The following is an 11,718-nucleotide window of genomic DNA, read 5'->3' as shown; positions in this document are numbered from 1 at the left end:
CCTCTCAATTGAAACAATTGGTTGAACTGAAGAGGCATTGTTGACTCCAAGAAACAAGCATGCGGAATAAAGAGCTCCCATAACCACTAACAAATCTTGAGTTGAACTCCTAAACAACATTTATGTGTTAATAGTTTAATACTTTGTAAAGACAAAGAGAAAGAACCAAATCAAAATACAAGTAAAATCATGTTTATGTGGAATACACACTTTTGTCTCCATAAGATGTTATGAAAAGAAGAGAGAAAAAACCAACACACAATAGACAGTCCTTTGAAATTTTTCGAATAGCAAAAGGTGCTACCCATAATTGCAAGTAAGTTAATTAAATTATCTTCTCAGGTAAGGTTTCATGTTCATATTCATCCGAAAAGGTTTCATGTTTGTTAAAATGATAGGAGTTTCTAAAACTTTTAGGTGAGGCATCAGCTGTCCCTGGTGATGTGTCTCGCTTGCTGTCAATTCATGAGTTATACTGTGTAACCACATTTCCTATATATTTGGAAGAATGTAATCAATGTTGTAGAAGATTCACCCCGTTTCTCCTACATTTGCATATTCTCATTGTAGTTAACATGGTATCAATGCTGTAGAGTTAGTTTGTTTTGTTTGTTTCTTCCTAATTGAGCATATGTCGTGCATGTGGAAATTGATATTTTCATCATATTGACTTGGTGGAGCGTCACTTGTATGTACATGGAATTGACCTTACATACACTCGATGGATATTTCATGAATGGGGAAGAAGATCCGTGTAGGGTAAATGTTACTGGTAATTGGCAATCTGTGGGTATGAATGCAACGATAGATGAGATTGATGAGGTTGAAAAATTGTTAGGTGATGTGCGTATGGAGACATTTCTGGATGCTAACATAGGCGAATCCTCTCCTGCTCAAGGTTCCACGATCGACGATCACGAGCAGAGAACATCTTTTGACCGATTATGTGTAGATGGTCTGAGCGAACTTTATCCAGGCTGTAAGAAAATTTCAAAAATCTCTTTCATTTTGAAGATTCTTCATATAAAGGCGATTTGCAACATGATTAACAAGGCATTCGATATGATGATTGACTTGATAAAGGGAGCCCTTCCAGATGGAGAGATATTGCCACACTTGTACAGAGAAGCAACACGGTTTACTCAATATTGGTTATGAGTTGATACACGCATGCAAGAATGGCTGTGTGCTTTTCTGGAAGGAACATGCCGATAAAGATAAATGCCCAAAATGCGACACTTCAAGATGGAGTAGTGTCAAAGGTAGCGGTAAGAAAATTCCTCAAAAAGTCCTGTGGTATTTTCCAATAAAACAGAGGTTGTAACGGTTGTTTACGTCGAAAGATATAGCCAAACAAATGAGGTGGCACAAAGATGGACGAGAAGATGACGAGAACACTCTAAGACACACAGCCGATTCTATTGTGTGGAAAGAGTTTGATAAAGAACGGTTTGCTCGTGATTCCCGCAATGTGTGACTTGGTTTGGCAAGTGATGGTTTCAATCCATTTGATAATATGAGTACATCATATAGTATGTGGCCAGTAGCATTAGCATCGTACAATTTACCTCTGTGGAGGTGTATGAAGGCTCCAAATCTAATATTGTCTTTACTTTTCCCTAGACCCACGGCACCTGGAAACAAGATTGATGTGTATTTGCGGCCGTTGGTTGATGATTTGCATGAATTGTGGAATGAAGGCGTAAGACTTACGATGCGGCGACGAAAGGGACATTTTAGTTGCATGCGACATTACTATGGACAATAAATGATTTTTCCGCGTATGGAAACTTGTTTGAGTGGTCTACCAAGGGAAGTCTTGCATGTCCGGTATGTAACAAGAATACAACGTTCAAGAGATTGAAGTATGGGAATAAGACGTGTTACATGTGTCATTGCAAGTGGCTTCCTAGGGGCCATGTATGGCGCCAAAAAGGAGAATTGTTCGATGGTACTGAGGATCATAGATTAGAACCTGAAGAATTGTCCAAGGATGAGCTGTTGCAACAACTAACACATGTTACAGGTGTGTAGTTTGGGAAAGGAAGTGGAACAAAGAGAAAGCGTGGAAAGCACACAGATGTTGAGTTAAATTGGACAAAGAAGAGTATTTTCTTTAAGTTTCCTTACTGGTCAACATTAAAACTATGACACAATTTAGATGTCATGCACATTGAGAAGAACATATGTGATAGTGTTTTGGGTACATTGATGAATATTGATGGGAAGACAAAGGACACATACAAAGCACGACTAGATTTACGTGAGATGGGTATACGTAAGGAATTGCACTTGCAGAGAAATGGTGCAACCACCACGATGCCACTTGTGAAGTAAACATTGACAAGAGATCAGAAAAAAATGTTATGTGACTTGTTGAAAGGTGTGACGTTTCCTAACGGGTATGCATCTAACATTGGTCGGTGTGTGAACAAGCTGCCTAGTAAGCTTTTGGGAATGAAAAACCACGATTGTCATGTCTTCTTACAACCCTTACTTTGTGTTGTAATTCATGGATATTTAAAGCCTGAAATACAAACAGCGTTGACTGAGTTGAATACTTTTTTTTTTAAGTAGTTGTGTGTACAGACATTGAAAGTAGATGTCTTGAAGTAAATGTCTTGAAGTAAATGAAGGACAATATTGTCGTAATTTTGTGCAAGTTGGAACAAATATTTCCGCCTGCATTTTTTGATACTATGGTCCATGCAGCAGTTCATTTACCCCGAGAGGTTGAGCATGCGAGACCGTGCAATACCATTGGATGTATCCAATTGAAAAGACACTTGGTAAATATAAGAGGTATGTGCGGAACAAAGTGCGACCGGAAGGTTTAATTGCCAAGTGTTACTTAGCTGATGAGTGTTTGACCTTTTGTTCCATGTATCTTCGTGATATTGAGACAATATGGAACTGTGAAGAGAGAAGTGCTGATGGTTGCCGGGAAGAAAAGGACAAAGTCTTGGATGTGTTCAGTCAACAAGTTTGATCGTTGGATGCAGCGAAATTTGTAACACTTGATGAGAATCTTTTTGCAAGGGCTAAATGGTATGTGCTTAGCAATTGTAAGGAAACAACTTCATACTTGGAGTAAGTGTAGCAATAGGGATTTCTTATCATTACGTTATGTTTACTTGTGAAACAAGATGACTACTAACATTTGTACTTTTATATGCAGTGAACACTATCAGTTGATCGAACGAGAAGGCTGCCATGACATTCAGAAGAAGCATGAGGCTAATTTTGAGCGTTGGTTTCGAGATCATATATACAGTGGTGGGCACAATGTAGAAAATGTCCCAAAACTATTATATGATCATGCATGCGGGTCTGAGTGTCAAGTTAGATCTTATAGAGGTTGTATTGTGAATGGGGTTAGGTTCTACACAAAAGAATGTGCACAATTTGTACTACCCAGAATAGTGGGGTTTTTGTTCGAGGTGAGCACGACACGTCAATCATTGAGTACTATGGTGAGTTGAAGAACATTCTTGAGTTTCGTCTCTTGACCAAAATCGAGTGTATCTATTTGAGTGTGATTGGTGGGACACTGGGAGTACGAGGGGAATAAAAATGGACCACGACTTTATGATTGTGAATACTTATCATAAATGGTATGAGTCTGACCCGTTCATTTTAGCAACTCAAGCTGCGCAAGTGTTTTACTTGAATGATCCCAAATTAGGTGATAGTTGGAAAGTGGTGGAGAAGCTGACCAATAGAAACATCTACGATGTTCCAACAATAGTGGAGAGAGATAATAATCAAGGAATGAATGTTGATGTATACCAGGAACGTGTATGTGTTTGGGGTAATATTGCCCTTATTGAAGACTCTACTATGTTACGTAGAGATTTTGCGACAATAGATATTGATTAATTATATGTGCAACTTGATTCAAACTTGTTCGTTGACAAAAACCCGTTGATTAAAGAACACAATACAAACTTCGATGATGAGGAGGAGTTATCTTGCAACAATGATACAGACCCTGAACACGCAGACAACTCTGATCATGAAAATTCATCTTCAAGCGAAAGTGATACAGACTATGATGATGAAATGCGTTAATATAATGTATCACACTTCTCTCTCCTTAACATAAAGGCGTAAAATAGTTAACCATCTTTGTCAATCCAAACACTTCTCTTTCCTTTTTTTTTTTTTTTTTATTTATTTATTTTTTTTATATAAAGAAATTGCCAACTTATATATATATATATATATATATATATATATATATATATATATATATTTGTTATAGATCTGGCCATCAACGTAATTACAAATGCATAGAGGAAAACAAATAGAAGGAGCAGGTAGTAGTAGTAGTCGAGGCCTAGGCCGGGGTCATGTTTAGGACAATGATAGACTGACTCTCGTGGATGATGTAGTTGGCGATACAGACATGTTATCGCTGGTGGGGGGCCATCTTTCCGAGGGGTAGTCTGATCACGTACACTCATCATGTATATATATATTTTGTTACAGATCCGGCCATCAACGCAATTACAAATGCACAAAGGAAAACAAATAGAAGGAGTAGATAGTAGTGGTAGTCGAGGCCTAGGCTGGGGTCATGTTTAGGACAATGATAGACTAACTCTTGTGGATGATGTAGTTGGTGATATAGACATGTTATCGCCGGTGGGGGGCCATCTTTCCGAGGAGTAGTCTGATCACGTACACTCATCGGTGGCATGTAAGTGAACATATGGTCTTTTTTATTTTCTTTTTCCCTTGGGTTTGTTAAGGCTGACTATGTTTTCATGTTTTGAGTAACAACTATCACATTTGTAAGATGCAGAAGAGGTAAGAACAAAAATAAGAAGTTGAAGGAAATGATAGAAAAGGGTCTCGTCAATATCCAAATCAACAATAAAATGCGTCTACCTGTAGGTGACAAGGCTTCATTTTTTCCAAGGTCAATTAGTGAGATTATCAACAACCATTGTGACTTATATTATGATTGTTGGACCAAGGTCCTAGTTGAAGTGAAGTAGGTGTTAGAAAACCATGTGAAGGTACGACTCTCATTATTTAAGTGTATTATGCCACTTGTTACAAATAATGTCACAAAGTTTTAACCATTGTTTGTGTAATTACTATGTCTCAAAGTTCCTTCAAGTTGGATGAAAATAATGAATCGCACATGAATGTCTTAAGATATGGTTTGGGTAAAAGTTATTCACGGATTCGCTCCAACCTACACTTGTATAACTACAAAAAGCATTTCAAGGCATTGAGTTGGAAGATTCGACTGTGGTGGCCAATGCAATAGCCAAGGCGAAGGCCACTTTTCCTAAAAGGCTTTGTTAGGAACAATGACCTTTGATTTGTGACTCATTCGAAAAACCCACATGGAAGGTAAATATATATTCTTAAACTGATTAGTTAATTAAGATTTATTATATTTGAATAAAATGATTTGCGATTATTTTGGATAGTCTCCCAGATAACTAAAGGAGTTAGAGTCAAAGAAAATGCAGCAATTCAAATCAAGACTATCCGGAACCCTATTTATTTTAAACTCTTTTAAGTCACAAAAATAAAGGTGAAAAGTAAGGTAAAAATGTGAAATTTGTAACCCAACGGTTAATTAAAGGTATAAACTAATCACCTCGAAGTTAGGGAGGGAGAGAGAAAAGCCTAACGACTCTAGCGATTACACGGGAGTATACTCTAGCACCCTGATGCTAGAAAGGGGGGAAAAGACTAGTGAACCTTGCAGTCAAGTGGAGGTATATGCTTAACAAACTCCATCGGTTAAAAGTGGGAGTATACACTGTTGTGAATTTTAATTGTACTCGCAAGTGTACGAATCGTTTACAGTTAATGGATTGCAAGTGCGTGGTCGATCCCACAGAGAATTGTGTTTTTGAAGAACAATTTTGTTTCTAAACTAATTAAATCTTAATCTAGTTCCAAAAAAGGTTTGATTTTTGTGAATAAAAGAAAACATAAATAAAATAAAATAAAAGAGAAGGTACTAAGATTTTAGAATCCACACCCGCCGAATCATAACAACATACTCCATGTTCATCAATATTAATCCGAAGTTCTCACAATCAAAATCCTAGGTATGTGTTACTATGCTTCAAATATTTAATCAAAATTATCCCATGTATCCATTCTTTACATAAATCACAAAAGAAATCCAATTTAAATTAAATCATTAAGTGTATCCGTAAATCACAACAAGGTATCCAATTTAAATCAAAACATCGATTGTTTCCGTAGAATAAATTACAAGGGATATCCAATTATTTTATAAATAAAAACCAAGCAATCAATTATGTGAAATTATCTCAAATCATCAAATGTATCCTTGAATCACAAAAGATATTCAAGAATCATTCCATACATTGAAAAAAAGTAAAACATTGGAAAAATTAAACCAAATAAAATCGGATAATAAAGACTTAAATGAAAGTATTGTTGTTCTTCATCGATGAGGCTTCATCCTCAACCTTAGTTGAGAAATTAGCTACACATGATTATGAAAAATAAAACCTAACCTAAAGAAAAACTAAACTAAAAAGAAAATATTTATGGTCTCTAGCTTCCCCTCTCTTCTTTCTTGAGGCTTAGCAATCTATTTATAAGGAGAAAACAAACCCTAGAAGCCTTAGAAATCCCAGAAAAATGATACTTCAATCTCCTAGTCAAATTTGGAAGCAATCCTAGTACAAATCGGAATAAGATTCGTCCAAATTTGCGTTCTTATATTGCGAGACACTTTTTGTATAGCAGATGTTCGAATTAGGAAAATCCTATTTCACAATTATTTGTATTATTTTGAGTTAGCTTTCTAACGTCACTAATTTCACCTTATTCTGATATTTGAATAGAAAGTTATGGCCAAAATACTATAACATGTGCAAAATTTGAAATTTAATCCAATCTGATTTTGACTCAAATTAGAGAAATTTCGATTTAATCCTTTCATTGATTTGGTTAAACATAACCACATCACTAGGTATTTTCAAAGTATGCTTTCTTCTAAACTTTGCATTTTTCACCTTAAAACTACTATTTCCCTTTAGCAACCTACAAAACACTAAAAACACAAATATAATACAAAACATTAGATTAAGATACAGCTAAAGAATTAACTAATGTAGATTAAGGGGTTTAAATATGCAATATTTGACACTCATCAAATACCCTTAAACTTACATTTTGCTTGTCCCTTAGCAAAACAAAATGAAAAATAAAATCAAAGTAAGAAACATAAATCCTCTATCGTGGGATAGAAGATTGCATTTAGCATATGCAACAAGCCTTTTAAACCACTAGGACTCCCTAGGGGATGAGTGAAGTCTCGTGAGGGTTTGCCAAGAATGATACCCACAACCATTTTAAAGCAATATGTTGCTGACAAGCAAGAATTTCACACACCAACACATGGTTTACACATCATGAGTTGGTTTAACAAAGTGAACATCACAATCACATCATTAGGTCATTAAAAATCATTAAACTCATAGCTGAAAAATTGAGACAACACATGCTCAAATAAGTGCAACGTGAGATTAACATAGACTTATGAGATTTCAGTTTTTCTCAAAGCTTGTGTACCCAAAAAATCATAGGAATTTTATAAGATGAAAACAACCAAGGTTTATATCAAAATATGCATTTTTTTTTTTTTTTTGGTGTGTGTCGGCTGTCCAATGCCTGACTCCCTTAAACTTTCTAATTGACGTATGTAACGAGTGTTGGGCCAGTGACTTTGAAACTAGATGGTTTTATGGTACTAGATGTAGAAACATCCATAAAGGCTTAATTACTCAAGTCAAAAAAGTTACGAAGTCAAACTAGCCATACAATTAACCAAATTAAATTTCTCATCTTTTTACGTGAACACTCAATGCTTAGTGAGGCAAGAGGCCCAGTTACTCAATGAGAACTCAAACTGATGATATTATTATTTTTTTATATATATATTTTTTGTTTTTTGTCTTTTGTTTTTTTTTTTTTTTTTTTTTTTTTTTTTTTTTTTTAATTTAAGCAAAGGTTTCATCAACAAATCATCCTACAAATCTCAAGACACACATTTCTCAATTCAAATTTCATACCTCATAGAACCAATGCTAATGTGCTTGTGATAATCAATTCAACAAGTGATATCTCTTAAATCCAACAGACGAGTCAAAAGATTCAGATTTTTAATGACATGTAGTGTTCAACATTTTAAACAAACCAATGACATACAAACCATAGTTGTGATGTAATCATGCTCAATCAACAACATAACACAATTTTTTTTTTTTTATTTGAAAATTTTCTAGAACAAAAAGATAAATAAACAAACAAACAAATAGACAGAGTGTTTTTCCATACCCCAAACTTGAATTACATATTGCCCTCAATGTGTAGTATAGAAATACATTACCAGAAGTAAGGAAACATCATGGTGTGAAAAAGGCCAGAGCGTCCCCAAATTTAAACACCAAAACACATGTTTACAAAACTAACAACAAAATTTTCTCATAGAAACAAATGTCAAAAGGTTAATTGCTGTCAGAAACAAAAATAAAATGACAAGAAATAAAAGGAAAAAGAACTCAAAAATTAAATGCGGAAAATAAAAAAGAAAAATTACCATACTTTCCCCGATCCTTTGGATGTCCAATCCCTTCCTCCCTTTCTTCTTTAATCTTATGTAGTATTCCGGAAGGATGTTTTGCCATCTTAGGTGGCCAACTTGCTTGCTTTGAAATTTTTTCTTAGGACGATGATTCCTACATGTGCGCACTTGCGTGCATAAATCCTTGAGAATTGTGGCATAAGCTGGCTCTTTGAGACATTGAAGAACTGAAGCTTTGGATTCATGATGTGTCTCAAGAGGGACAATGGTAAAGGAAAAAACTTCAGTACTCATTTCCTTGTCATTGGAAAAACTTGTATCTGCTGAGGGCTCAACTGGCTCTGTGTGCTCAACTTGGTCCTTTTTGTGCTCAACTTGCTCCTCTTTATCTTCCTCCTCATTAGCATCCACAATTTCCTCACTCTCAATTATGGTGGTGGTAGGGACATGCAAATGACAAGAATCGCTAGCCTCATCCCCATTAATCATGCTCGTGCAGTATCTAGCTACCATGAGTTGGTTGAGTCTCCCATCTAAGTCATCGATGTGAGCAGTTGGATAATGCTCCCCACCAGTACTAGTGGAATCATCTTGCACCCAATCTTGTATAGTCTGGCTATTGCTCATAGTGGCATTCTTTAGCCCTTGTGTACTCTGGTTAAGCTCTTGTATAATCTGGCTGCTTGGCTGTATGAATGCTTTGAGTGTGTCTTCCAATGATAATTCTTGTACCGGATAATTGTAGGATGAAGGATGGGAAGATTAGTTATTGAATTGTGGATATTCAGGATGGTGCTGATCATGATATTGGGGAGCATAATTTCCCGAGGCTTGAGCTTGCCTCGAGAAATCAAAATGGTTGCTGCAGTCCGGGTTGTAAAAATTAGAATTTGAATTAAACCCTAGGTTGGAGAAATTGGCTTTGACACTTTTGAGCTCTTGTATATTCTGGCTAAGCTCTTGTATAAATGCTTTGAGTGTGTTTTCCAATGATAATTTTTGTGCCGAATAATTGTAGGATGAAGGATGAGAAGATTGGTGATTGAACTGTGGATATTCAGGATGGTGCAGATCATGGTATTGAGGAGCATAATTTCCTGTGGCTTGAGCTTGCCTCGAGAAATTAGAATGGTTGCTCCAATCCGGATTGTAAAAATTGGAATTTAAATCAAACCCCAGGTTGGAGAAATTTGTGTTCATTTGTTCACAAGATAAATTAGAAAATTGTCTAAATGCTAGACAATCACTAACATGATGATAATGATTGAAACAATATGAACATGGTTCATGTGGGTAGAAATTGTGAGGTAGTTGGTTGGAGCGGGTGTCCTACCATTAGGTGAAACATGTTGTGTAGAAAAATTGCTATTATTATCAAAAGAAAAATCCATACTTTACTCTCACTTTTTAACATGCAAATATCCCACAATAAACATCAACTTTCTTTTTAGAAACAGGAATAACAAAAACAAATAAAAATAAAAATCCTAATTATAACTAGTAGAAAGATAAAATCAATTTAGAAATAAATTGTTTTAAAAAATCAAACAATTCCCCGGCAATGACGCCAAAAACTTGTTGTGAATTTTAATTGTACTCGCAAGTGCATGAATCGTTTGCAGTTAATGGATTGCAAGTGCGATGTCGATCCCTCAGGGAATTATGTTTTTGAAGAACGATTTGTTTCTAAACTAATTAAATCTTAACTTAGTTCCAAAAAATGTTTGATTTTTGTAAATAAAAGAAAACATAAATAAAAGAAAATAAAATAAAGGAAAAGAAAAGGTACTAAGGTTTTAGAATCCACACCCACCGAATCATAACAACATACTCCATGTTCATTAATATTAATTCGAAGTTCTCACAATCAAAATCCTAGGTATGTTTTACAATGCTTCAAATATTTAATCAAAATCATCCCATGTATCCATTCTTTACATAAATCACAAAAGAAATCCAATTTAAATTAAATCATCAAGTCTATTCGTAAATCACAACAAGATATCCAATTTAAATCAAAATATCAATTGTTTCCGTAGAATAAATCATAAGGGATATCCAATTGTTTTATAAATAAAAACCAAGCAATCAATTATGTGAAATTATCTCAAATTATGAAATGTATCATTGAATCACAAAAGATATCCAAGAATCATTTGACACATTGAAAAGAAGTAAAACATTGAAAAAATTAAACCAAATAAAATCGGATAATAAAGACTTACATGGAAGTATTGTTCTTCTTCATCGATGAGGCTTCATCCTCAACCTTAGTTGAGAAATTAACTACACATGATTATGAAAAATAAAACCTAACCTAAAGAAAAACTAAACTAAAAAGAAAATATTTATGGTCTCTAGCTTTCCCTCTCTCTTTTCTTGAGGCTTAGCAATCTATTTATAAGGAGAAAACAAACCCTAGAAGACCTAGAAATCTCAGAAAAATCGTACTTTAATCTCCTAGTCAAATTTGGAAGCAATCCTAGTACAAATCGGAATAGGATTCGTCCAAATTTGCGTTCTTATATTGCGGGACACTTTTGGCATAGTAGACTTTTGAATTAGGAAAATCATATTTCATAATGATTTGTATTATTTTGAGTTTGCTTTCCAAAACCGCTAGTTTCACCTTAATCTAATATTTGAATGGAAAGTTATGGCCAAAATGCTATAACATGTGCAAAATCTAAAATTTATTCCAATCCGAATTTGACTCCTATTAAAGAAATTCCAATTTAATCCTTTCAATGATTTGGTTAAACATAACTACATCATCAAGGTTTTCTCAAAGTGTGCTTTCTTCCAAACTTTGCATTTTTCACCTTAAAGCTGCATTTTTCCTTTAGCAACCTACAAAACACTAAAAACACAAATCTAACACAAAATATTAGATTAAGATACAGATAAAGAATTAATTAATGTAAATTAAGGGGTTTAAATATGCAATATTTGACACTCATCATACACTTAGCACCCTGATGCTAGTAAGGGGGAGAAAACACTAGCAAACTCGGTAGTTAGGCAGAAGTATACATCTAACTAAATGTGTAAAGAATGTAATGAATAAGTGTGATGTTTAAGAATATGCATTAACTATGATATAGACCTGTTGATGTTTAAACTCA

Source organism: Alnus glutinosa, chromosome 11, assembly GCF_958979055.1.
Source record: "Alnus glutinosa chromosome 11, dhAlnGlut1.1, whole genome shotgun sequence".
Lineage (NCBI taxonomy): Eukaryota > Viridiplantae > Streptophyta > Magnoliopsida > Fagales > Betulaceae > Alnus > Alnus glutinosa.
This window is presented reverse-complemented; position numbering follows the sequence as displayed.